The 27,912-nt window shown below is 43.8% G+C and overlaps 1 long non-coding RNA gene across 1 annotated transcript; it reads right to left on the bottom strand.

Moving 5' to 3' along the window:
- Positions 1 to 110: 110 nt before the first annotated feature.
- Positions 111 to 26,951, bottom strand: LOC106782391 (uncharacterized). The gene is made up of 4 exons (XR_011431026.1): positions 26,596 to 26,951; positions 26,082 to 26,330; positions 15,143 to 15,349; positions 111 to 4,661 (listed from the first exon to the last, which is right to left on the bottom strand). It is a non-coding gene; the product is annotated as an uncharacterized lncRNA (long non-coding RNA).
- Between the last annotated feature and the right edge of the window lie 961 nt (positions 26,952 to 27,912).

Genomic DNA, 27,912 nt, shown 5'->3' with positions numbered 1-27,912 from the left:
AACTTGGAGCTCCAGCTCTCATGAAACAGTGTGCTTGGAAAAACAAGGGCTCTGTTTTAGTCAGTATAGGCTAGGTAATGCTGCAATAACAAACAACGCCTGAATCGAAGTGGCTCAAAACTACACAAGTTTATTTTTCACTAACATTGCATGTACACTGCAATTCAGGAACCCAAGTTAACAGGGGCTCCACCATCTGAGACACCATTGGTCACCACCAAAGAGGGAAAGGAAGATGGAGAACATGCACTGACTGTTAACTGCTGCTTTCCAGATGTGACACATGTCACTTCTGTTTACATTTCATTAGCAAGAGCAAGTCACATGGTCACACCTTCAAGGGGACAGGGGGTGGAATCCCCCATTATGCCCAGATATGTGGCAATTAAATATTGGTGAATTGATTAATGTCTGTCAAAGGTTCTACATATAAGTAGAATGATGCTATTTTTTTATTTGTGGAGCTGGGGGAGAGGTGGGCAATGGGAGATACTAGTTTTTAAGTAACTATTTTTAATAGAAAGAGCTGGTAAAAACATTCCAACTGAACTAAAGAAATAAGATGAAAGCTAAGCCTGCCATCTGGATACTCCAAAGCCCGGTTCTCCTCTGTAGGGTAATCATGATTACCAGTTTCCTATGTCTCCTTCCAAAAAAATTCTCTACAAAAATCACATATATTTGTATGTGTTGTATATAACACATAGATAAATGCAAAAACAAAAACCTTGCATGTAGAGTTAAATAAAAAAAACCTCACTGACACCCAGCTGAAGGAACAGAAATGAGAAGCTCCTGCCCAAATCCCCTGTGTGCCCTTCCCTGATCATAACTATCTCACCCTTTTAAGTGCCCATGATTCTGACTTTTATGATAGTCATTTCCTTGTGTTTGATTTTAGAAAAAGAAAACTTTAGCACCTGCATATATATCCCTAAGAAATAAACCTTAGTTTTTCATATTTCTAAAATTTACAGAATGGAATCATACATGTATCCTCTTTTGTTTCTTTCTTCTTTCAGTCAAGATTTTGTTTGTGATATTCATCCACATATAGGTGTAGTTTTGTCAATTTTATTATCGTGTAGTATTTCATTAGGAATTTAGAATAATGTATCCATTTTCCTCTTGAGGGACATTTGAGTTGTTTTCCATTTGGGGCTATTACCTAAAATGCTGCTGTGAATATTCTTGTCCAGGGGTCTTGGTGAACAGGTGTGTGAGTTTCTCTCATGTGTGTACCCAGAAGGAGAATTACTGGGCTGTAGAGTATAAATGTCTTCAATTTTAATAATAATGCAGACAGTTTTCCAAAGCGGTTATACCTGTTCACATTCTCACCAGCAGTCTAAGAATGTTCCCATTTTCTACAGCTTTATCAACTCTTGATATTGTCAGAGTATATGATTATCAATTATTTTGCACAAATGAGAGAGTAGTGTATAGTTTATTCTCCAACCTGGCCTTTTTAAAAAATATAACAATATATCTTAGAATTTATGCCATCTAGAATATATAGACATCCATTTTCATGCTTGTGTAACATGCTATCATATGAATAACTTATTTTTTCTCTGCTGTCTTGAATAATACATCATTTTCAACAGAGAGAGACTCGTAGGGCAAAGATGGCATGTATTCACAGCTCACTCGTCTGCCCATGGCAGACGTTACTAGTTAGTCATGGCACTCTTTCCCACTGAGCACAAATGTAGGCTCAGATTCCTTCTCAACACAGTGCTCTAACACCTTACTACTCAAAACGGCAGCATCAGCACCACCAGGGAGCTCGTTGGAAATGCAAAATCTCAGATCCCACTCCAAGCTCGTTGAATCAGACTCTTCATTTTAGCAATATTCCCAGGTGACTCACCTGCACAAGGAAGTCTCACAGGTGCTGGTTTAGGCAGCCTCCACCAATCGAAGTCCTTCCATGGAATGAAATGTGAGTCCTCCCTATGCCAGGGGCACACTGCAAGGCCCTGTCCTTTCTGAGCGCTTATCTGTGCATTACGTGAGAATACAGGTGTCAGGCTGATCTGCTCTGTCGGCAGTAAGAATCCCAGAGGGGTGGCAGAAACACTAGATTGTAAAATCAAGATACAAACCCACTGAAAGGGTAGCGTTAAGAACTGACTCTAATCACTGGGCTAAATAAAATTTGATCAAGACAAACAAAAGGCTTCATAGGAGTACATTTGAAAATAGGGCGTTGGGCAGCATGGCATACAGTGTCTGTTCTGGAACACTGACTTCGTGTCCCACAGAAGGGGTGCATTCCAGATTAGTTTGGGAAACACAACCATGCTTCCTTCTCCTCTTACAAAGTCAATTAACACAGAATACAAAGGCTCTGAGATGCCCATGGTGGTCAGTTCTCTTTGTTTAATTCAGCAGTCCCCAAACAGACCCCTTTCTATACATCGCCTATTAATATCTACGAGACTGGTTTTCCATGGAACACAGTGTGAGAAACGCTGGCAGGGGGCTTTACTTGATGGTCTGGGCTATAATAAAGACAAAGCTTCCTTTGAAACATAAGAGAAGTACAGCCTCTAGGGCAAAAGAGAGAGACGTACAGCTCCCTGCAGGCTGCGAGCACCGTGTTGACTTTGTAGGTTTACCAAGGAGGGACGTGGAGAGACTCAAACAGCTCCAGAGATGAACCCCAGACAGTGAGGGCACGCCACACCCGTCCTACCGAGAATGTCTAACTTGGAGCAGATTTTCCTTTTCTGTCTCAGCACACAGTGATGGTGATGGGATGGGGGGCAGAAACGTGAGCCATCTGAATAGTTTAAGAAGCCCTCAGAAGACGAAAAAGGCTCCGGGGAGGACTGCACACTCCCCTCCCTCCATAGAGACCACTAAGTAACTGCTGTCAATTATTTATTGGAGCATCCCATGAAAGAGGAACAAAAATTTAAGAGGGACCAGAGAACAGACCTGAGTCAGGTGGATTAGAATTACGGAAAAGTGAGAAGTCATACAGGCTGTATTCTCTAACCTTAATGTAATAAATAGAATAAAAAAATTAACAAAAATTTAGCCAAAATTGTTAACTTGAAAATTTTTATAATGGCTTTCTAAATGATTCTTGGTTTCAAAAGGAAATTTAAAAAAACAAATTACAAACGATTCAGAAATAATTAGTGAGCTACATGTCAAGATCTGGGAGATGTGATCAAAGCAATACTCAGGAAAACGCATACCCACAGGAGCATTGATAATAAAACAAGAAAGACTGACATTAAGTGAACGAAGTTTTCAAGCAGGAAGCTGGCAAGTGATTAGCAAAATAAATCAAAAGGAAGTATAAGCAGAAATTACTAAAGATAAAAGCAGAAATAAATAAAACAAAAACAAATAAATTTGATCAATCAAACCCAATGCTAACTCATTGAAGGGAAAACAATAAAATAAACATTTGGAAAGTGGTATCAAGTTGAAAAAGGAGAAAATAAAACTAATGTTTGTAATAAGAAAGAAGACAAAAGAATAGATATTTGAATAGATAAAAAATAGTAGGTACAACTTTAGAGCAATAAGTTTGAAAATTAGACAAGAAGGTACAATATTTTGTGAATGAAATGCAAATATCCAATAAACATATGAAAAGATGAAAAATATTATAGGAGAGCAGATTTGGTCTCATTATAAGGAATAATTTCCTAATAAGTAGGAACAATCCATGAATGGCATGAACTATGTCGCCAGGAAGGGGAACATCGTAGGCTCAGATGCTGGCTGAGAGGCAGACCAGTTGTCAGAAGCGGTGGGGCCGGTGCTTTTGTGGGGACTGGGACAGAGAATTCTCTGTTTCTTTGATTTCTGTCACCCTCCTCCCTTAGTTGTCTGTTGTTTTGGCCTTGTTGTTATGGGCAGCATAGTAGCTCTGACAATCTCTTAGAGACTAGCAGGCAGAGAAGAAAGACTAGCAGGCCTGGAGGAGGACGGAGCAGAAGATTCTCACCACCACCAGCTTCCCAGGTCCCCTGGACACAAGTGGGGGTGCTTCTGGAATAACTGGGTTAAAGTCAAGGCCTGTCTAATGACTGGGCTCTGGCGCAGGGCTCCAGCAGGAACGACAGGAAGTGACTAGCCCACAGACTGGACCACACAGGCTGTGACTCATTGCTTGTGTGGGGTGCAGATCACCCCCTGCCATGCCGGATACCACAATTGCAGGTCAGGTTGGAGTCGCATTGGAGACAGGAAGTACTATGATGGGACCTGGGCTGCGGTGGAAAGCCCCATCCCTGTGAGGACCAGAGAAGCAGGAGCCGACCTAATCAAGGGTGGAGAGAGGCCGCCGCGTAGTGGGAGGAGCCCGCAACATTTCCCAGCTTTGGCATTCTGCTCAGGCCTCTGCCCTCACCCCCAGCTCTATTCTGCCCGTACATCCACTGGCCCAGACTGGGAAAGCTCACAGTCTTGCCCAGTCATGGTGAGGCCAGTCACTGCCAGTAAACCAAGCAGGTGATTCAGCATTGCCACACTGGCAGGCCTCCTTATGAACTTGGCTGGGACTGGCCTTGGGCCACTCTGTGGCTAGTCAGGGTGGAGCCACTCTTCCTTGGAGGGTGCTGCTTTCCCTGAAGAAGGATGTGAAATGCTTCTTTGTCCTTCTAGAGTTCCGGAGCATCTCGGAAAACGCAAGACTGGGAAGCAGAGAAAAGCATTTCTTTAAAAACAAAAATGTCAAAAGCCCAAGCATACCCAAAGAACCTCCTTCCGATGTCACTCACACCTGTGGTTCATGCGGTTTCCACCTTGAATGTTTCTAGGATCAGAAGGAACATCACTGACTTGGGTCAGCTCTCATCACCCCTCACAGACATAAGCATGATCAGCTCCCCAGTGACCGCTTTGTTTCTAATCTCCTGCCCCCACCTCTGGGATCCCCAGCTGCCACCCCATACACATCTGGGCCCCTGTTTAAAGTCTAGGTGCTCCCATTGACTTCCGGTTGGTCTTAGTCTGAGTTCCTATAAAAGTAGACTCTGGGTATGGGTAGCTTGTTTGGAGGGGTTCCAGGAAGAAGAGGGGAAGTGAGACAGGGAAGGGTGGAAGTCCAAGGAAGAGAGCCCTGAGGAAGCTGTCTTGATCACCCAGGAACCCCGCTGGTGAGAAAGCACAGCCCAGCTCACCTACTCTGCCACACTCCTGTTGCAGGCGAGCTAAGGGCTGTGGCAGGTGACAGGTGGCACTCTTCCACTACAGTAGTTCCACTCATCCAGGTGTAAGTGGAAAGCAGTATTTAATTATTGAGTGGGCGAAAACTCAACAAATATTTGCATAAAGGGGTTTTTGTTAATCCTGTGCAAATAACCTGGCAGGTTTTGTTTGTTGTTGGTTGTTCAGGAGCAAGTGTGGCAGAGGCAGAGAAATAACCTTCTCAGAAGATGTATGGGATTTTTTGTTTGTTTGTTTTTCCTTATTTGCTAGAAGCTGACAACGCCCCGTTTCCAGGTGACCGGCAACAAAGTGGTTGTCAGGAGGTACTCAAAGGCAGATGATCACATCCTCAGATGCCCCAGAAATAACAGTAAAACTTGGAAGGGGGAATAAATCTGAGCCCAGTCATTAATGAATGTCTCGACTTAGGAAGCATGCATCACCAGGCTATGCGTGATCTAACGCAGGGCAGAGCAAGTCAAGAACACACAGACACACAGACAGACGCAGAAACGGGTGCAGATGTGTGGAGACGGGGTGATGAAGCAAGACGGGGACATGATTATACATATAAGGACACACAGATTTATAGTGATAGAGAGAGAGAGCAAGACGGATATAGAACCAGTCTGTGCATTTCGAGAAAGAGATATACAGACAAACATAAAGGGGTGTGACATGTACGAGAGGCTCCTTACCTACATATGGTGAGACTGCAGGGAGCTCGTTTCCCTTTTTGCTTCTGTTATATATTCTGCCCTTCCTCAAACGAACTTCTATCATTTGTCCAAAACCAAAGGTTTTTGCTTTAAAAAAGGCTAAAGATACAGAAACAGTATAAAAGAGTTTCTAGGAAAGGCTTCAGACTGGTAGACCCACCACTTATCTCCCATCTAATCAAGGTGTGGAGGAAAATAGAGGGCTCCCAGCCTCAGGAAAAAGGGACGCTGGGAAAATTTAAAAGCTGTGTCCATGGTCCCAAACAGCTAATGATGTACCTAGTTATGTTTTATTTCTATACAATAGTTTACCACTGAAAAATGATGGTCTATAATGAATATCTAGTTGTCAACCAAGCTGTTTCAGGAGTACAGTAGTGATTCTTTGTAGGTGTTCCTGATCCAAAAAGGCTTTTTACATGCATGTTGCTGTCAGAACTCGTGGCACATCCTTTAAGTAAATGATAACACACGAATAGGTCCATAATTAAATGGACTTATCTTATTGTAAACAACTTTCACCCTTTGAGGGAGGATTTGAAATTTGAAGCATCGAGAGTTATTGCTAACCACGTACGAGGACTAAGACAGTTTAGAAGAGGCATTGCATTAGTTGCCTGTTGCTGTGCAAAAATTACCATAAACCTAGCAGTTAAAACAACCCCTCTTTATGATCTGACACTTCTGTAGATCAAACATCGGGGCAGGCTCTGCTGGGCCATCTGCTCAGGGTCTCAGAAGGTTGAAATCAAGTTGTGGGCAGGGCTATATTCCTCTCTCAAGGTTCTACTGGGGCAGAATCCACTTCTAAGCTCCTTCAGGCGTCAGCAGAATTCAATTCCTTGCTGTTGTAGGATTCAGGGACGGTTCCTCACTGGCTGTTGCCTGGGTCTCTCTCAGTTCCTTATGCTGCCCCCACCATCTTCAAACCAGGAATGTCGAGTCTCTCTCATGCTGTGAATCTCTCTTTTCCTTCCATCTTCTTCTGCTGCTTTGTAAAGGACTCATGTGATTAGATCAGGCCTGCCCATCTATGGATGGGGAATTTTCATTATAATTGCAAAATCCCTTCACAGCAGTACCTAGGTCAGTGTTTGATCGACCAACTAGGGGATGAGAATCTGGAGTGGAGGGAATCTGTTTGTAGAATTCTGCCTACCAAAGGCATGAAATATCCAGCTCAAGATGGACCAAATGCCTCACTTGAAAAAATAACGTCGTGTTATTTTCAGCACACAGAGCAATTATTAAAATAATGTTAAGTAATATTAAAATTTTAGGTGATGTATTTGTCTGCTGTTGGTTCAGCAGATAAATTTCTTTTGTAAAAAGAGAGCTTAACAGAGAGTTGTATATGGATAAACAAAATGTGATATACACATACAATGAATATTAATTCAGTCTTAAAAAGGAAGGAAATTCTGACGCAACATGATAAACCCTGAGGACATTCTGCTCAGTGAAATAAGCCAGTCACTAAAGGGCAAATACTGTATGATTCCACTTATATGAGGTACTTAGCGTAGTCACGTTAATAGAGAGAGCAAGTAGAGGGGCGGTTGCTGGGGCTTGGAAGGGGGAGGATGGGGAGTCAATGCTCACTGGGTACAGAGTTCCAGTTTTGCAAGGTGAAGAGTTCTGGAGACGGATGGTAGTGATGGTTGCACAACAACATGAATGGACTTAATGTCACTGAACTGTATATTTAAAAGTGGTTAAGATGGTAAATTTTATGTTATGTAAATTTTATGTTATTTACCACAATTTAAAAAAAAAAAGAAAAGAAAAAGAAAGAGCTGTATAAAAGAAATAGTGGTTTCCTTAGGTAAGGTGTTGCCTGGGCCTGGGGGTAGGAACAGGCATTAACTGTAAGTGGGCTTGAGGATTTTAACTGAAGGGCTAAAATGTTTTAAAACTGATTTGTGGTGACGGTTGTACCACTTGGTAAAGTTACTGGAAATCATTGAATTGTATACTTGAAATGGGTACATTTTATTTTATTTTTAGTTATGTATTTATTTTTTAAAGATTGGCACCTGAGTTAACAACTGTTGCCAATCTTCTTTTTTTTTTTTTTCCCTGCTTTTTCTCCCCCAATCCCCCCAGTACATAGTCGTTTATTTCAGTTGTTGATCCTTCTAGTTGTAGCATGTGGGACACTACCTCAACGTGGCCTGATGAGCAGTGCCATGTCTGTGCCCAGGATCCGAACTGTTGAAACTCTGGGCTGCCGAAGGCGGAGCATGCAAACTTAACCACTCGGCCACAGGGCCGGCCCCATAAATGGGTACATTTTATGATAACAAAAATACATCAAAATAAAGTTGTTTTAAAAAATAAAAAAAATAGCGATGAGCAATGAAATGATTAAAACTTTGAACTAAGTCTAAATAATTCTTGTTTATATTATTGTAAAACATTACTGATGTAAAAATAGTTATTAAAAAAATTAGAATTTTCACTACAAACAATAAGACCTAAATATTCAAATTTAAATAGAAACTGGAAGGCAAGAGAAGAGAAAGGAAGAAAAACTGTGCTTAAATTACGTTACAAAACAGAAGTCAATAGATTGTTTCATTGATGACATCTGGCCAAAAAATGTAAGTTCAAATGTCTTTAAATTTTAAAGGCAATCACACATAAAATAAAGATGAGAAATATAACTTCCAAATCAGTTGATGCAAAAAAATCAAGAGTGAGGACAAATACTGCTTGTCAGCAGGATTTGAACTGCTTGGCTTCAAATATAATAACAGATCCTAAATTGTTGAGCCTGGTGAGACAAGACTGGGATAGAATGTTAAGAGGGCTGGTAATTTTAAAAGCATTTCTAAAAGTCTCTTTACTATTAGGTTATCTTTTTAGTAAAAACTATGGTTATAGGGGCCTGCCCGGTGGCACAGTGGTTAAGTGCGCACCTTCCACTTCAGCGGCCTGGGGTTTGCCGGTTCAGATCTTGGGTGCGGACATGGCGCCACTTGGCAAGCCATGCTGTGGTAGGCGTCCCACATATAAAGTAGAAGAAGATGTTAGCTCAGGGCCAGTCTTCCTCAGCAAAAAGAAGAGGATTGGTGGCAAATGTTAGCTCAGGGCTAATCTTCCTCAAAAAAAAAACAAACAAAAAAAAACTATGGTTACAAAGACTGCCAAACAACCTGGAAATTAAAGTCAAGTTTGAAAACTGGTATAAAGAATAGCATGTGTGCTATGAATATAATTATGTACAAAAATGTGTTCAAATGACAAAAACTGGAATAAAATATGTGAAATATGAGAAGATCGTGTTAAGGGAGTAGGTTGCAGGTGATTATTTTTATTTACAATTTTTTAATGTGTTTGTATTATTTTTCAATAACAATAATTAAAAAGTAAAAGCAAGGAGAAAGGAGAGAAGACATTAAGCATCAAAATTTTAAAACCCGGCTCATCCAAGCAGGGACCGTGGCCTGCCTTGATGTCTCAGGACCCAGGACACAGTAGGTTTCATCTCTAAGTTCACTGGAGCCAACTTCAGCATCATGACGGGCAGATGCTGGCCACATGGAGCGTTTCTGAGTCCTTCCAGAGGGAACCGGGCCAGAAAGAGAACACAAGAAACCACTGACTCATTCAAGCTCTTGCTCCCTCATTTAAGGAGGCTTGACAGCCCCACATTTTGGCTGCACTAAGGTAGCAGGCCTTGGCCCTTTGTGGTCTGTGTTAGGACCATCTACCTGCCCAGAATGCCCTTTGGAGCACCTTTTTTTAAATTGAGTTCATAATAGTTTACATTATTGTGAAATTTCAGTTGTGCATTATTTCTTGTCTGTCACCACGTAAGTGCTCCCCTTCACCCGCTGTACCCACCCCCTTTCCCCTGGTAACCACTGATTTGTTTTCTTTGTCCACATGTTTGTTTATATTCCACATTAGCGAAATCATCTGGTGTTTGTCTTTCTCAGTCTGGCTTATTTCACTTAGCATAATACCCTCCAGGTCCTTCCATGTTGTTGCAAATGGGATGATTTTATCTTTTTTATGGCTGAGTAGTATTCCTCTGTGTGTTTATATACCACATCTTCTTTATCCAATCATCAGTCAATGGGCACTTGGATTGTTTCCACGTCTGGCTATTGTGAATAGTGCTGCAATGAACATAGGGGTGCATATGTTACTTTGGATGGTTGATTTCAAGTTGTTTGGGTAGATACCCAGCAGTGGGATAGCTGGATTGTATGGTATTTCTATTTTTAGTTTTTTGAGGAATCTCCACACTGTTTTCCACAGTGGCTGCACCAGTTTGCATTCCCACCAGCAGTGTATGAGGCTTCCCTTTTCTCCACACCCTCTCCAACATTTGTTATTTCTAGTCTTAGTGATTATAGCCATTTTAACAGGCATAAGGTGGTATCTTAGTGTAGTTTTGATTTGCATTTCCCTGATGATTAATGATGTTGAACATCTTTTCATCTGTTTCTTGCCCATCTGTATATCTTCTTTGGAAAAATGTCAGCTCATATCCTCTGCCCATTTTTTGATCGGGCTGTTTGTTTTTTTGTTGTTCACTTGTGTGAATTCCTTATATATTATGGAGATTAACCCCTTGTCAGATACATGATTTGCAAATATTTTCTCCCAGTTGGTGGGTTGTCTTTTTGTTTTGACCCTAGTTTCTTCTGCTTTGCAGAAGCTCTTTAGTCTGATGAAGTCCCACTTGTTTATTTTTCCTTTTGAGGAAGATTAGCCCTGAGCTAACATCTGCTGTCAATCCTCCTCTTTTTGCTGAGGAAGACTGGCCCTGAGCTAACATCCGTGCCCATCTTCCTCTACTTTATATGTGGGACGCCTACCACAGCATGGCTTGCCAAGCGGTGCCATGTCCGCACCCGGGATCCAAACCCACGAACCCCAGGCTGCCGAAGTGGAATGTGAGAACTTAACCGCTGCCCCACCAGGCTGGCCCCACACTTGTTTATTTTTTCTTTTGTTACCCTTTTCTGAGAAGACATGGTCTTCAAAAACATCCTTTTAAGTTCAATGTCAAAGAGTGGACCACCCATTTTTGTGGAGCTCTGCGATACTCTCAAGGGCAGCTTAACCTCAAGGGCAGCTTAACCTTTTTGAAGGTCCAGGAATCAGGGTCAGGGATGGCAATAATCTAGGGGTACCCACAGAGACATAGCTGTGAATGGGAGCTAAGGCTAAAAAACAGCACGAGAAAAAGTATCGAGATGTGTCAAACTGCGACACCTAATGTGTGAAGACACCTTAATTCTAGAAGATAGAAGCTTGTTGTCTGAGGATGTTCTTAAAGCGCCCTGGCTCTACCTGATGAGTTGTGCTTCCACCTGTCTTCAAAGTCCCTTCTAACCTGCCAAATCTGCTAAAAGAGATTCAGCAGAGCAACGTTTGGGCCTCTGTACTACCCAGACTTGGTTGGCTACTAAAGTGACTTTCACTGATTTGTATGTCCTCTCTCCATCTCCATTTTATCATATGTACTGTGCAATAGTCTTGCTAAAATACAAATTTAATTCTATCGCTTCCCTGCTCAAAAACCTTGAAGGACTCCCCAGTGCCTGCTGGGTAGTCAAACTTCTTTTCCTAGTCTGTCATCATCTGACACTAAGCAACTTTCCAGCTACATGACTTCAGTCAAATCAGTCTAGTCAGCACCCTGCAGAGCTGGACACTGGTTTCTCCCTGGTTTTGTGACTGTGTGTACACAGGTCTCTCCACCTCTCCAAAGCTGACCCAGCTTGGGGCCTACAACAAAAGTTTTAGTAGAAATGAACTGAAAAATGACCAAATGTATAGTAGATATCTTTGCAAATGTAGGAGTTACAATGGAAAAATGCCAATGAGAGAGCTAGAGGAGAAGATGACCCTCGTTGAAGAGAATATTTTCTAACTAGTTTCCTGAAAATACCCCTCCTGGAGATGTCAGTAAGTTTGAATGCAATCTGTGCCCCCCCAGGAGTGTCATAGTGTACATGAGCACATTTACAGTTCTGAGAAGTCCTGTAATTTTTAAAAAACAAAGCAAAAACAACCTAGTGTTTAGCCCAGCATTTCCCAAATGTATTTGATCGTAGAACGCTGATTTCCTGCCACACCTATTAGCATCCCTTGGAGGAAGCGTTTTGTAGGATGTGACAGAAACATTACTTTAAGTGGTTCCCTTTTCACTGTGGCCTGCCAATCGATTTTTTGAAATCTCAGTAGTTTTTTTGCCATACGTCCATAAATGGAGGGATTTGGAAGGAGGCAGTCTTGGAAGACCAGTTGTTTCCCAATATTTCTTCTCCCCTTCTTCCAGAATAGTAAGTTTTTAGTTGGGCACATGGCTGCTGAGAATAAAGTCAGATCTGCCCAGCCTCCCTTGCAGCTAGATGTGGTCATGTGACTAAGCGCTGGCCAATGAGACATGAGACAAGAGAAGGTTGTAGGTTGTGGGTTGTGTTCATAAAGAAAAGGAGTAGGCTCTCTCCCTCTTCTTTCCTTCTTCCTCCACCACAGTGACTGGAAAGCAGAGGGGTCGGGAGCCATATTGAATCATGCAGTTAAAAGCCACACAGAGCAAGAACGGCAGAGCCAGAGGATAGGAGGAGCCAGAACCTTTGGTAACCTCACAGAGCTGAGATGCTATACAACCTCAGACCTTTATATGAGAGAAAAAATTATTTCTATCTTGTTTAAGGTGGTATTGTTTTTGGTCTCTGTCACATGCAGCCAAACCTATATCCTCTGAAGTGCAGTCGTCATTTATTGTTTTGTCTGACCAGAACAGTACCCCTACCATGTGGGAAATGCTTCCCCACTTCCTAACCATGTAGTTCTTGGGGAGTTTGCAGGCCATCCACGTTGGCCGAGCAGAACTCTCTGGGATTTTTCTACCTCGTGAGGGCAGGGAAGAGCCTTTTTCTTTGCTAGTGCAAGGCTGTAAGAACAGGAGCTTGGAGCTTCCTAAGCATCTAGTTCCAGCCTCCCTGTGGAGACTGACAGCCTGAGTAACTGGGGCCAACCAGCCTAGTAACTTAGGTCGCATTCCCTAGAAACAGACTCTGAAATGAAGATTCCCGTGCTAGAGATTATTGAGGAAAGGCTTCCAGGGGAAATAGAAGTGGAGGGAGGGAAGAGGAAGGGGAGGGAGGAAGCTGAGCTATGGTGGCATTTCAGGCGAAGTTCTGGGCCTCACCTTGGGAAGCTCCATAGTGATTTTACCCCAGGGTTATCCTGCCTCTGGGCATGAGAGCTGGACTTTCCTTCTCCCATACATACTCTCACTCACTGGTTAAGGGCTGCCCTGGGGAATGTAAAATTCCAGTGCTTGCAGAACAGCTCCAGGACTCCAGGGGAGTCCTCTCATGAAAGTCACAGGCGTGGGAAAGAACGGCAAACCCCCCAGGGTTGGGCACACAGAACCTGTGAGAAGGCTGCCAGGGGATCTGGACACGGCACTGACAGTTACTGTTGCACACACAGAGGCAGAGCCCTAGATGGAGCCAGCCTGGAGGGCGTTTGTGCTTCCTACCCTGGGCTTTGGCTTCGGTGGCTCAGGCTGCAGGTTCCAGGGTGCTGTCAGGGCACTGCTGGAGGGACAGAGCTGGAGCCAGACTCAGGCTGAGGTCTGGCACCAGTGACCATACTGGGCAGGCAGCCTGGGGCCTGGGTGAAGAGTAGCTCAGTGCCCAGGCAAGCAGGCTGCCAACATAGAGATGGGCAAACCAAAGGCCAGCCTGAGGTTTGGGCTGGTGGGGGTTGATGCACCAAGGTGAGGGAAACTGGGAAAGGGCGTCCTTGTCCCCCGCAGTCTTGGGCTGTCTCCCTAACCACTGCATTTTGCCCTTCTCCTTTCCACAACTACATTTTTCTAGGCTCGTGGTGGGGTGTTCATCGAGCCATAACTGCCTGCAGCTTACTCCTTTGTGTGGCATGTCTGGTAGCAACTCTCCTCAAGGTGCAACACTTGTCCCCTGCCCCACTCTCAGGTCCCTTGGGTCTGCCCATGTGGCACCAGCTTTCACAGCAGATCCTGCTTACGCCCACCCTGCAGAGGACTATGTTGAAGGCCCACCTTTGACCAGCTCTGTGCACCCATCTCCTCCCAGCTTTGCTATGAATGGCTGCTACCAGCAATCTTCAGAAGACTGCCCTTGAGCACACGAGCCTCCCTTACTGATTGGCTGGGAGTTTTAAGTTCCCCATTCTGCACAGCCAGTAGCCAAAGACTAGGGTGGGAGTACAACAGCCCAGTTCCTTTGCTAGGGCTGTAATTTACACTCAGCTCTGGTGGGATCAGGCTGGGGCTGGAACATCACCACAAAGGCATCCTTGCTGGGCTTCTCCCCTTCTCTGTCCTGCTTCCTGTACCCCATCCCCTTGCAGATTTCCCCTGGGAGCACTTCCTTCATAAACCACTTGTACCAGAATCCTTGATTCAGGAACAACCTGATCCACACCCACAAAGGTTCATCAAGATGCTCATTTTTTTAACTGGAACTCACTTAACGCTGAATGCTTGACAAATATAATTAAATACACAGCAATGATGACATCACAATATCGCCTCAGCATCCATTCCCCCTTTATCACCGGCATCCAATTTTCCTTGGTTAAATCGTCACTCTCCCATTCTCAGCCATGCAGTGTGCGGGGCGGGTGGGGATCAATCCCTACCGGAACTCCCACATGGACCTTAACTGGTTAAACACAATCAACAGACTCCATTCCTCTGGCCATAGAGATTAGTTCCATCATGGGCAGGAACCACAAACTGATCCAGTAGGGACTTGAGGAGGCATCTGCTTGGGTTGCTAGGAAGAGCCTCCTTCTTGGAAGGCCCAGGAAGAGAGGGTTGGCAGGTGCTACTCCTGCCTGCCTGGGAAGGGAGACCACACCCGGAGACAGAGCTGAGATGTGAAGAGAAGCTGGGCCTGGTCATGTCATTCGAGCCCTGGATAAGACTATTCTGTCACAGGAGCCCCAAAATTCCTTTTTACTGTTTAGCCAAGTTGAGTTGGATTATTTTTTTAAATTTGAATGTCCTGAATGATTCATTGACTGTTTCCGGAAGTGGCCCTATTTTGAGATTATTTTAAGGAGTTGTTTACACATTCTGAATGCTCCATTTATAAGGGTGAATTAAAAGGAAACTTTTCCCCTGGGGGAGGGGGAACTTGTGTTTAATGGGTAGAGAGTTTCAGTCTTGCAAGAAGAAAAGATCTTAGAGATCTGCTGCATAACGACGTGAATACACTTACCACTACTGAACCGTACACTTAAAAATGGCTGCGATGGGGCCCGCCCCGTGGCCGAGCAGTTAAGTTCATGCGCTCCGCTTCAGTGGCCCAGGGTTTCGCCGATTCGGATCCTGGGCGCGGACATGGCACTGTTCATCAGGCCGTGTTGAGGCAGTGTCCCACATGCCACAACTAGAAGGACCCACGGCTAAAATGTACAACTATGTACTGGGGGGATTTGGGGAGAAAAAGAAAAAAATCAGGCAGAATGTGAGTATACACATTTATCTAAGTGCATCAGGCTACACAGTTCAAATAAGTGCGTTTTATGGTATGTAAATTACACCCCAGCAAAAGTGATTAAAAAAACCTTTCTCCTACATGGGGCCAGCCTCATGACATCCTGTGAGATTACGTCTCACAATTGCTGTCGGGATTTCCAGCAACGGCCCAAGCACCCAACTCCATCAGTGGACAGGCAGTGCCGTGGCCCGGTTGTTATTGTACCTCCCCAGGGATGACACGATGCAGTGACTTGAGAGGCAACCATTAAATATCGTTAAACGGATGGATCTACCAATGTGTGGGTGCCTGTTAGACAGTCTCTTATCGATATTCTTCATTTATTCATTCTTTCAACAAATGTTTACTGAGCAGTCGCTGTATGACATGTTCTGTCCTAGGTGTTGAAGATACAATAGTGACCAAAACAGACAGAAATCTGTGCGCTCATGGGTTACATTCTAGTAGAGGAGATACACCTAAATAAGATAAACAAGTAAATGTATATACCATGATGGATGGCAGTTCAAATATTAAGGAGAAAAATAAATCAAGCTAAGAAGCATGGGGGATGGGGGTTAGCCTCGCTGAGGTGCCATCTGGGTAAAGACTTCACGAATGAACCACAGACATCAACCTCACTGCCCTGTGGAAGTATAACCCGAGGCAGAGCAGTGAGGAAATTGAGCCAGGGGCAAAGGGAGGATGCAGACACACCAATTATGGCCAGACCCAGCTTCATGGTCGTGCAAGCTGTGTAAGCCTGCACAGGGACTCACGCTTATAAAGACCCCATGCGTGGTTTAATGCTCTGCCATCATCGTCTTGAAATGTTAATAATTTTTAAACAAGAGACCCTGCATTTTCATTTCGCACTGGGTCCCACAAATTAGATAGCTGGTCCTGCATTCAGCACTTTATTCTCCGGGATAAGCAATGCCTTCTCCCTAACAGCCCCTTTGAAAGCACAGATACTCCCACAAAATATTAATGATTCACGTTTCTTTTTTTTTTTAAGATTTTATTTTTCCTTTTTCTCCCAAATCCTCCCTGGTACATAGCTATGTATTTTTAGTTGTGCGTCCTTCTAGTTGTGGCATGCAGGATGCTGCCTTGGCATGGCCTGATGAGCGATGCCAGGTCTGCGCCCAGGACTCGAACTGGCGAAATCCTGGGCCACCAAAGCAGAGCTCGAGAACTTAACCACTCAGCCACGGGGCCGGCCCCATGGTTCACATTTCTAATACACTGGTGTGAACTGTTTTTCCTCTGACAGGTGTGAAGTGTAAGACAGAGATTGTTTCAGTCAGGATAGGCTGGGTTATGCTACATAACAGAAACTTCCAAATCCAGTGGCTTAAACAACAAAGGTCTGTTTCTTTCTCACACTATACCTTCATTATGGGTCAGCTGGGGGCTCTGCTGTGCAATATCCTCACTCCGGGACCAAGGCGGAGGGGAGAACAAGGGAAACTGTGCACTGGCCCTTAAAGCTTCTTTTCATAAGTAGCACATATCACCCCAACTCACATTTCAATGGCCAAGGCAAGTCACGTGGTGACACACAGCCTGAAGGGATGAGTAAGTACAATCCAAACAGGAACCCAGGACAACTGGGCACATTTGCTAATCAGCTATTCTAACACAATTTATTGAACAACTCATCATCTCTCTTGTGATTTTAATTACCCATTCATCATATACCCAGTTTTTATTGATATTTGGGCATCTTTTTGGATAGTCTTCCTGTTCCATTGATTTCCCTTTTGATGTCTGTGCAGAATTACCCTGTTTTAATTTCTGCAGCTTTATAACGCCACTTAATGTCAAAGAAAGTAAGTACCCCCTGAAGATTCTCCTTTGAAATTTTTTCTGGCTATTATCATACCTTTAATTTCAAGGTGCATCTGAGAATCACTTTGTCAAGTCCTCCTCACCCCTCCTATGTGATTTTGACTAGAATGGGATTGCATTTGCAGACGAATTTACATCTCTTTACAATATAGACTTACTAGTTGAATAAAATCCTCTTTTAAGTATCTCAGTAAGATTTTATGATTTTCTTCAAATATTCAGTAACTTCCTATTTATTTGATCTCCAAGTATTTTGTTTTATAATCATCGTGAATGAGACCCTTATTTTATTGCTTTTAAATGTTATTCTAGTATAGAAGCACTCCTGATTTTTATATTCTTTGTAACCATCCATCCTACTGAATTCTCTTAATAAAAATTCTCTTGAGGGGCTGGCCCTGTGGCCAAGTGGCTAAGTTTGTGCGCTCTGCTTTGGCAGTCCAGGGTTTCGTGGGTTCGGATCCTGGGCATGGACATGGTACCGCTCATCAGGCCATGCTGAGGCGGCGTCCCACATGGCACAACCAGAGGCACTCACAACTAGAATATACAACTATGTACTGGGGGGCCTTTCAGGAGAAGAAGAAGGAGGGAAAAAAAGGATTGGCAACAGTTGTTAGCTCAGGTGCCAATCTTAAAAAAAAATTCTCTTGGTTTTTGTAGGTTGCAATCTATTTACAAATTATGATTAGTCTCTTGTTCTCTTTTTCTTTTTTTAAAAAAACAATTTTAGGGGTTGGCCCGGTGGTGCAGCGGTTAAGTTTGCATGTTCGGCTTCTCAGCGGCCCGGGGTTCGCCAGTTTGGATCCCGGGTGCGGATGTGGCACCGCTTGGCAAAAGCCATGCTGTGGTAGGCGTTCCACATATAAAGTAGAGGAAGATGCACACGGATGTTCGCTCAGGGCCAGTCTGCCTCAGCAAAAAGAGGAGGATTGGCAGTAGTTAGCTCAGGGCTAATCTTCCTCAAAAATAAATAAATAAATAAAATAAAAAAACAATTTTATACTTCTCATTTTTGCAGCAAGAGTGGAACTTGCTGTGTTAACTGTTCCAATTTTCATTTCCACTATTTTCTGTGACCTCATCACCACTTTTCTCAACATTCTACACCTACTGGCTTAGGGAAAGAACGACACAGCAGAATGCACAGGAAAAAGAAGTCTTGTTCTTGGAATTTTTCATTTCAAATGTCTTTATCAGATTTAGAAGAGCAGATGAGGAGGTGACCGAGCCTCTATACCAAGTTAGTTAATGTGGCCTCTGGACCACTGCTGGTCCATTAGCTGTTACTGGCCCGTGATAAGTTAAGTACAGATACTGAGAGCAATCATGTAGAAACTTTTATAGCAATCTGATGTTGCCACAATATCCAAATGCATGATTGGCAGACTCAGCTTATTGAACAGTGTATGGACCAAAAATATAATTCACAACAATTGAAAATAAAACAAAAGTGGTCCTCCACCACAAACTGAAAAGTGTTTCTGGGGCCGGCCAGTGGTGCAGCGGTTAGTGCACACATTCCACTTTGGTGGCCTGGGGCTCGCCCGTTGGGATCTGGGTGCGGACCTATGCACCACTTGTCAAGCCATGCTGTGGCAGGCATCCCACATATAAAGTAGAGGAAGATGGGCACGAATGTTAGTTCAGGGCCAGTCTTCCTCAGCAAAAAGAGGATGATTGGCGGCAGATGTTAGCTCAGGGCTAATCTTCCTCAAAAAAAAAGAGTGCTTCTTTAGATTAACTAAATGGCTCTGGATTCAGAGAAAAGAGAATTAGAGGGAAGCAGGTGGGTTCAAAAGTTTAATGTGTCCCTGCTTCCTGTCCCCCTCCCCCAAAGCCCAAGCATTGCCATAAATGGAGGGCAGGAATGGAAGGGGAAAGCTGCCAGCAGGAGAACAAGAGATATCCTTGACAGACCCGGAAATTGAAATCGGAAGGGACCCACGCCCTTTTTCTAAGTAGAGCCTGGGAAGGAGCAAGATCCTACCATTTCTTTGAGAAACGAAAAAGCTACAGGCAGAGCTGGGCAGCTGGATTGGAGAGAGCCCACACAGTCCCTACACACTCCAGTATGGGGCTGGGAGCAGTAGAATAATTTGATGTGTGTCCAGGAGCCCAAAGGCAGTGAAGAACTTTGGACTCTCCCACCAAGTAGGCACAAGTGCCACCTAATGCTCCCAAGTGCCCAAATGGGGTGCAGAAGAAGGCAAGAGACAGAGACCTTTACGAAAATGTGCAGCTGAGAACAAGGGCCACCACCACAGCTACCTGTATGGACGAACACCTGAAGTCTAGACAAGACAAAGTACATCTCAGCAAATTTCAGTGTGGACACACAAGGGCCAGATGCCTTCGCTCCCTGAAGGCGGCTTCCACACTGTGACATTCCCCTCCGCCAACCAAGATGGCAAACCGGGTAGGAAGGGGACCACTCAATCCCCTGGTAGAATGGTGGCTCACGACTGAAATTCAATGGAATTATTTTAAAAAGCAGAAAACATCGGAAAGTCTTACTTCTTACAGAGTTCAGTCTCTGGACCAAGACTCATGCCTGCTTTTGCTTTGTTTAACCAGAATGACAAATATTATTGGCAACTTTACCTTGTTTCTGATTTTAATGGGAATGCATCTGGTATATCACTGTTAGGTATTTGCTATTGGTTCTTCATATTCTTTATGATGTTAAGGTCTATCTATTTGAAGTTGGCTAGAGAGTTTTAATTTGCTTTGTTATTAAATCAGGAATAAATATTGAATCTTATCTAATGCCTTTTTGGCATCTATCAAGAGGGACACAGGATTTTTCTCCTTAAAGTATTAAGTAACAAATTAATGAAGTTCAACAACAGATTTACTTAATGTACCTTTGACTTTGCCTAGTTCTGTTAACTCATACCTGGATTTGATCTTCTTATAATTTATTTACAATTTAAAAATCAATATTCATGAGTTTGGTGTGTACTTTTCTAAAACACTTATTGGACAAACTTTGATATGGGGGTTATACTAGGCTTATGAAATAAATAGTGATGCTTCTAAATTTTTCTCCTGCTCGAGATTATAGACAATAAAAACTATCTACAGTCTCTGTTGAAGATTTCCACACTATTGTTCATCTGGGTCTGAAAATTGGGGGAATAAGTCCTTTGAGGACTCTTTTCCTATCACTAGAGTTAGTGAGTTTGTTTGGGTTTTCCACTTCTCCCTGAACCAATTTTAGTAACTTATATTTTATTTTAAAAAATCCATTTCGAGCCAGCCCTAACGGCCTAGTTGTTAAAGTTCCTGGGTTCCTCTTTGGTTCAGTTCCTGGGTGCAGAACCACACCACTTGTCTGTCAGTAGCCATGATGTGGTGATGGCTCACACAGAAGAACTAGAAGGACTTACAACTAGAATATACAACTATGTAATGGGGCTTGGGGAGAAGGGAAAAAAAAAGAGGAAGGTTAGCAACAGATGTTAGCTCAGAGTGAATCTTTCCCAGCAAAAACCAATTTTAAAAATCCATTTCCTTTCAATTTTAAGTCACATAAATTTGTACCTAATATTCTCTTATCTAGGTGTCTATCCCTGAATCCTGAGTTTCATATGAAAGCAGCAATCTTGGACTCCAGGTTGCCGTCTCCAATCTCACAACAAGTATGATTCTTCTTTTTGTACACATTTCCCGTTACTGGAAGCAACTCCCCTCCAATTCTCCTGCTGCATTTTCTTTTGTGTTCCTGAATTTTCTCACCAGCCAAGTGCTTTTTCTCATCTTTATCCAAAGAAGTCTGTTTTTGTTTAATGTCAGGAGTTTGATGGGCTTCATCAAAGACTGGAGTTTCCTGTTCTAATCTTCTAGTCTCAGACAAACAAAAAAGTCATACTTTCTCTGGGCCTCTTTATCAGATTTAGAGGACGAGCTGAGAGTGAAGAGAAGGGCTGGACCCCCAGCTGGGGCAGGGGACATTAGACCACACTCTTTCCCATGGCTAGAGGGCTCTCAAGATCTCACCTGTCTGCATCCTCTCCCGCTACAACTTTATCAAGCCAGGCAGTTCTCAGGCCACACTTGCCTTCTTGCCTCTCACCATGCTATTGGTGCTGCTCCCTCTGTCCCACAGGGATGCCTGTGTCATGCTTCTTGACTTGGGGGGCGCTTCCTTGAGTTTCCACTTTTAAGCTGTACATTTAGGTTTTGTGCACTTTTCTATATATGTATTATATTTCACAATGAAAAGGGTTTTAAAAGTATCTATATTTAGGGGCCAGCCTGGTAGCGCAGCGGTTAAGCGCGCAGGTTCTGCTTCAGCAGCCTGGGGTTTGCCGGTTCGGATCCTGGGTGCGGACATGGCATTGCGTGGCAAGCCATGCTGTGGTAGGCATCCCACATAGTAAGCAGAGGAAGATGGGCATGGATGTTAGCTCAGGGCCAGTCTTCCTCAGCAAAAAGAGGATTGGCAGCAGGTGTTGGCTCAGGGCTAACCTTCCTCAAAAAAATAAAGTATATAAAAGCACTTAATATATAATTATTAAATTTTATTATAATAAAATTTTATTATATATTTATAAATATATATATTTATAATATAAATTTTATTATAATAAAATTACAATAATTATATATAATATAAATATATTAGAGTATTTTATATATGCGTTTTTTCTGGGAACATAACAGTAAACTATTAATGAGGGATCTTTAATCTTTTACTTAGTACAATTCCATATTTAAAGAAATTAAATTAGTATTTTCAAAGCCTGGAAAATGACCAGATAGCAGGAAAAGTCTGGGCTGACTCCAAATGACCAGAGATACTCTCACAGTCTTGGCCGCCTCTAGAGAGATTTCAGCACGCAGCTGTCTCCTCTCTGGACCACAGACAACCGCCCTTTGATCTGCTGCCTTCTACCCGCATTGCAGACTGTCAGTTACTAACAGGGTTTTGAACCTCAGGACCTAACCTTTGCCAGGTCTGGCTCTGCACACTCCAGGGGCTTTCTAAGGATCTCAAAGAGCAATAGGAATTTAAAAAAATTACTAAAAAAATTATTCAAACACAATTAGTTCTAATTCAGTTTCCCTTTAAAAAGAAAGACATAGTATTTTCCATGGGAGATAGAGGCTTAAAAAGGAAGGAAGCTATTCCTGTTTTGAGAGCATCATAAAATACATTTATTGAGCACTTCTAGTCCATAAATCAATGAGTGAAGTGCTGCCTGTGTATCCTAACTTGGCTAGGTCAGAAGTGTGAGCACAGGCCGAGGAAGCAGGTCTAATAACTGGCAGGGGGCACCGGGGATCAGAAGTGAAGCAGCAAGTGGAATGACACTGTTGGTGACACAAGCTCATCCGAACGTGGGTGGTGGCAATGCAGCAGAATCCAGGTCCTGGAAGAGCTTGGTGGAAGACGGGACCATGGGTACCAGCAAAGGGCCTGTGGTGGGGACCCATGTAGGAGAGCAGGAAGGAGGGATAAGAAAACAGGGCCAAACAAGAATTGGGTGAGGCCAGAGGAACAAGATCAGGGCTCAGGTACTGGAATCATAACTCATTTTCCCTCCCATTCATGGCACAGAAAGCAAAGAGAAAAAACATTTTTGTGTTGCTGTGACACTGACAGCTGGGACTCTTTCACCCAGGGCCAATACAGATCTTAGATAGGACTCAGGGCAGTCCTGGGGAAGAGTTCATCTGCTCAGTGTCAAGTAGGCTGGGCAGACCCTCCCACTCTTTCACTCCCAATTACTAGAGAATGATGAATCCTGATCGGAGGGGAAAAAGCAAAGAAGCACATGATTTTATATACAGAATTAACCAAAACTTAGGAATTGGTGATACCAAGTACCTCTAAAAGTGGGGGTAGAGGTGAAGCATACATGAGAGGATTGGCTAAAAGTCTATTTAAGAATCAGACTTTAAGGGCCGGCCCATGGCCAAGTGGTTAAGCTTGTGCACTCCACTTCAGCGGCACAGGGTTTTGCCGGTTCGTATCCTGAGGATGGACATGGCACCGCTCATCAAGCTATGCTGAGGTGACGTCCCACATGCCACAGCTAGAAGGACCCACAACTAGAATATACAACTATGTACTGGGGTGCTTTGGGGAGAAGAAGGAAAAATTGGAAAAAAAAAAACTAAAAAGAAAAGAATTAGACTTTATATGTTTGCTTTATGAAAATACATCAAGCTTTTGATTTGTGTACTTTTCTATATGTATTCTATACTTCAATAAAAAGTAAAAAATAAAACGAGTTAAAGGGTTGGCCTGTTGGCATAGTAGCTAAGTTCGCATGTTCTGCTTCAGTGGCCTGGGGTTTGCAGGTTCGGATCCCAGGCGAGGACCTACATGCTACTCATCAAGCCATGCTGTGGCAGTGTCCCACGTACAAAATAGAGGAAGACTGGCACAGATGTTAGCTCAGGGCCAATCTTCCTCAAGCAAAAAGAGGAAGACTGGCAAGAGAAGTTAGCTCAGGGCTAATCTTCCTCACAAAAAAAGAAAGAAAGAAAAGAGTTAAACCCTACCTCTCCTCCCAACTCTGAGCAACAGGGCAAAGATCACTCCCATACCCTGGCAGAAATCTGGAAGTTTGTTCCTTGGAGAGGGTTTTTGAAGTGAACGTTTTTGACTGAGAGTTTGAGAGATATCATTTACAGTTGATGTGGGAGCACCAAAACGGGAACGGGGGTTAAGTAAAAGTCTACATACTCAGTGCCAAGACTCCCAGCCTTCTTCACCAACTTGGTTCCCAGACATCAGTAGCCAGCCCTGTCTGGGAAAGATGAGCCTCAAAAAGGGATCCAAAGTTACTGACTGTGGGTATTCCCCAACGAATGGCCCAGGCAGATTGACCCACAAAGAATCCTACAGTCAACAAGGCCCTCCCAAAGGCACAGAGCTCCACTGGGTTTTGTATCCTCACTCTTTACAATGAGTTGACAGTCAAGGATCACCTGAAAGATAGAGACCAAAGTAAAGAAACAGAAAAAGCAAAACAAAGAAAAGACAGGCATGAAGGGAGAAAGAAACTTCAAAAACAAATCATGAATATCTTCAAAGAGATTCATTCATTCATCCTTTCACTCAACAAAGATTATTCGTGCCCCACGTGCCAACCATGGTTCTCAGGTGCTGGGAACAACAGTGAAGAAAACAGAGATGTTTGCCTTTATAAGCTAATATTCCAACTGAGGTGGGGTGAGGGAGAGAAATGGAACAGAAAACAATGAAGAATACACAGAATAAATAAGTAAAATTAAATAGTGAGTTAGAAAGTGACAGCTGCTCTGGAAAAGAAGAGAGGAGCAGAGAAGGGAGACCAGGAGTGCTGTCTAGGGATGGGATGGATGCATGGGCACATTCCATTATTAAACAGAGGCCACGGCAGGCATACTGAGAAGATGTGACTTGAGCAAATCTTGAAGGAGTGAGGGATTCTAGGCAGAAGGAACAGCTAAAGCCAAGGCGCTAAGGTGGGAGTGGGCCCAGAGAAGTCAAAGAACACTGAGGAGGCCAGTGTGGCTGCAGCAGAGTGAACAAGGAGAGGCTGATGACATCAGGGAGGCAACAGGAAAGAGATCACGTTGGGCCTCGGTGGCCATGGCAGGGATGCAGGCTTTCCCTGTGAGTCAGATGTGGAGCCACTGTGGAATTTTTAGAGGAATGACATGATATGACATATTTTAAAAGGATAGCTTTGACTGCTGTGCTGATAAGTATATATTTTATGTTGATAAGAGAGCATATTGAGATAAGGAAAGATGTTATAGCCAAAAATAAAAATTGATTTCTATTAAAAGAATACACAGCCCATTAAAAAGAGTCCTTGGACATTAAAACCATGATACCAAAAAACCAAAAAGTATAACAGAAGAGTTGGAAGATAAAGCTGAGGAAATCAGAATTCCATAAAAGAGATCAAAAAGACAAAATATGGAAAGACGACAAAAATGTGGAAAATAGGAGAGAAAAGATAAGAACCAACATCAAAAGAAACAATTCCAGAAACAGAAAACAGTATGTTGCAAAATCCCAGAGGAAGCGGGTGATTCCTGTTTAATGCCTAGAGGTGCTATGTCTATAGTAGGAGCCAAAAAATGTTTCATGGATGAACTTAGAAGTAGAATTCAAGGTGAATTAATAGGCAAATTTAAATCAAAGTCTGGAGATAAGACCAAGGTTAGATTAAAGCTGTGACTGATAATAGTTAAGACATGCAGAGGACCTAATTGTATCAAGATGGAGCTGCTTTCAAAGCTTTGTGGTCTACTTTTTTTTGGTTAATGTTTAACCTGAGTTGTTTTAATAAAGAGATATTTTGCCCCCAAAGTACTCTCAAGTATCAAGTTTCAGTGACCTGGGCCTTGGTAAGTAAATGTGGGTCCACCCAGCCAACACCCTATGTGACTTATAGACTTTGTGCCTGCCTTCTTTGTTTTTCTAGATTGTAAAATCCTATCTTTGTGCCTTGAGAAGTTAAATTATTTTATTGCCAATCAAGAGATAAGACCGGAAGAGAGAAGACTCCCTGGCCCCCTGCTGGAGGTGGGAAGCAAACACCTGGGAGAGCAACAGTAGATCATCTTGAGTCAATGTTCAGAACGAGCAGGAACCCTTGATCTCGGGCCAGCATCATTCCATAGCTCTTTTGGTCTCACTGTAGTTTCACTCCCCATTAAATGTGGAAAATACTTGGCACGTTCTGACTTCCCCAAGAAGGGGAAAGAGAGCTCTCACCAAGTCCCCTGTCAGCCAGCTCTTAAATCCTAAAACGTTGAAATCACAACTACAGGGACAGGAGTCTGTAGCTATGGCCAGAGAGATTTGACTTACCCCGAGCTCCTCACAGTGGCTCCTCTCGCCTGATGCAAGTCACCTTCTGCCAGGTCACAAACCCTCCTAGGCTGTGCTGATGATTCTGGTGCTGCCACCTTTTCAGTTGCAGGGGGATACTGGTCCTGTGCGTGGTGGTCTCAGAGCAAACTCTGCAGATATTAATCCTGGAGAACACCCTCTGCAAGGACTAGCATCGTGGCCAAGACACTTGATCCCTCAGATTAGAGCATTTTCAAGTTGGCTTTTCTAAGTTAGTGAGAATGAAAGAATGGAGGCATCAGAGACCCACAGAGACAGGGAGGAAAGCCAGTGCCTCACCTTCAGGGTAAACTCCTGAGCCACCAGGTGTGCTTCCCACAGAAACTGAGAGAAAGCATACCCTGCCTCTCACTGGGTCACAAATTACACATTGTTCCCTTCCCCTGGGCTTCAGAGAACCAAAGCATGCGTCCACTCCTGCCCCAGACCTTCCCCATCTGTGGGACTTCTGTTTTGATTTCTCACTACTCACAAAAATGACCTTCACAAAGCCTTCTTGTGTTGTTTCTGTGCTATTTCCATGAAGTTTCTTTGAGACCCTGGGAGTTGGGACTGGCCCAGTGGTACAGTGGTTAAGTTCACGTGCTCTGTTTTGGTGGCCCAGGATTCACTGGTTTGGATCCTGGGGGCGGACGTACACACCGCTGATCAAGCCATGCTGTGGCAGGCGTCCCATGCATAAAGTGGAGGAAGATGGGCACAGATGTTAGCTCAGGGCTACTCTTCCTCAAAAAAAAAAAAAAAAAGACCCTGGGAGTTACCATTTTAGCTGGAGAAAAATTGTGGATCAAGGAGGAGAGGTTATACCTTCTGGGTGCCCCCCAACCCGCAGCCATTTGGCTCTGCCAGAGGTCCAGTCCCAAAATGAAGAAATGGACTAGGAGGAACATGGCACCCCAGGGCAGTGCTTCTCAGATACTGAAACATAATGGACCCTTTAGAGGTCTTGTTTAAATGCAGGTTCTGATTTAGCAGGGCTGAGGCAAGCTCAAGATTCTGTGTTTAGGGGCCGGCCCACTGGTGCAGCGGTTAAATTTGCACGTTCTGCTTTGGCTGCCTGGTTCAGATCCTGGGTGTGGACCTACGCACTGCTTGTGAAGCCATGCTGTGGCAGGCATCCCACATAAAACAGAGGAAGATGGGCACGGATGTTATCTCAGGGCCAGTCTTCCTGAGCAAAAAGAGGAGGATTGGCATCAGATGTTAGCTCAGGGCTAATCGTCCTCCAAAAAAAAAAAAAAGCAGATTCTGTTTCTAACAAGCTCCCAAGTGATGCTGATGCTCCTGGTCCACAGACCACACTGAATAGCAAGGGGCAAGACTGAGGAGAGGAAGTGCAGAAAGAGAAGAGGTGAAAATAGGAACCACAGAAAGAAGCACGAGGGAAGAACACGCTCCAGGGAGAGGTGGTTTGATCTCCAGCTGCACCCCCTGTCTTCATGGCCTTCCCTGCAGGGCATTCCAGCGCAGGGGCCTCTGTGACCCACATGTTGGCTACAGTGGGTGCTTTGGTCCTCCCCCTTCCTCTCTTGTTCCAGAGGACTGGAGCACACAGCTTCCCAGGCCCAGCTGCTTGCTAAAGAAGGGCCAGGAGACTTCCTACGGTCTCCTGTAGACAGTTCTGTCAGGGAAGAGAGCCCTGCCTTGGCTGGGGCTGACGGCCGTGCTAGCTCCGGCCCCTGGATCTGGGGTGGTTCCGCCATGAAGCTGCAGATTGTTCAGCTTGGCTCCACAGATAACAAATGCACTCTTCTCCTCTCTTCCTCAGCTTCATCCCAGGCACTACTCT

Source organism: Equus caballus, chromosome 22, assembly GCF_041296265.1.
Source record: "Equus caballus isolate H_3958 breed thoroughbred chromosome 22, TB-T2T, whole genome shotgun sequence".
Taxonomy (NCBI): domain Eukaryota; kingdom Metazoa; phylum Chordata; class Mammalia; order Perissodactyla; family Equidae; genus Equus; species Equus caballus.
This window is presented reverse-complemented; position numbering and strand designations above follow the sequence as displayed.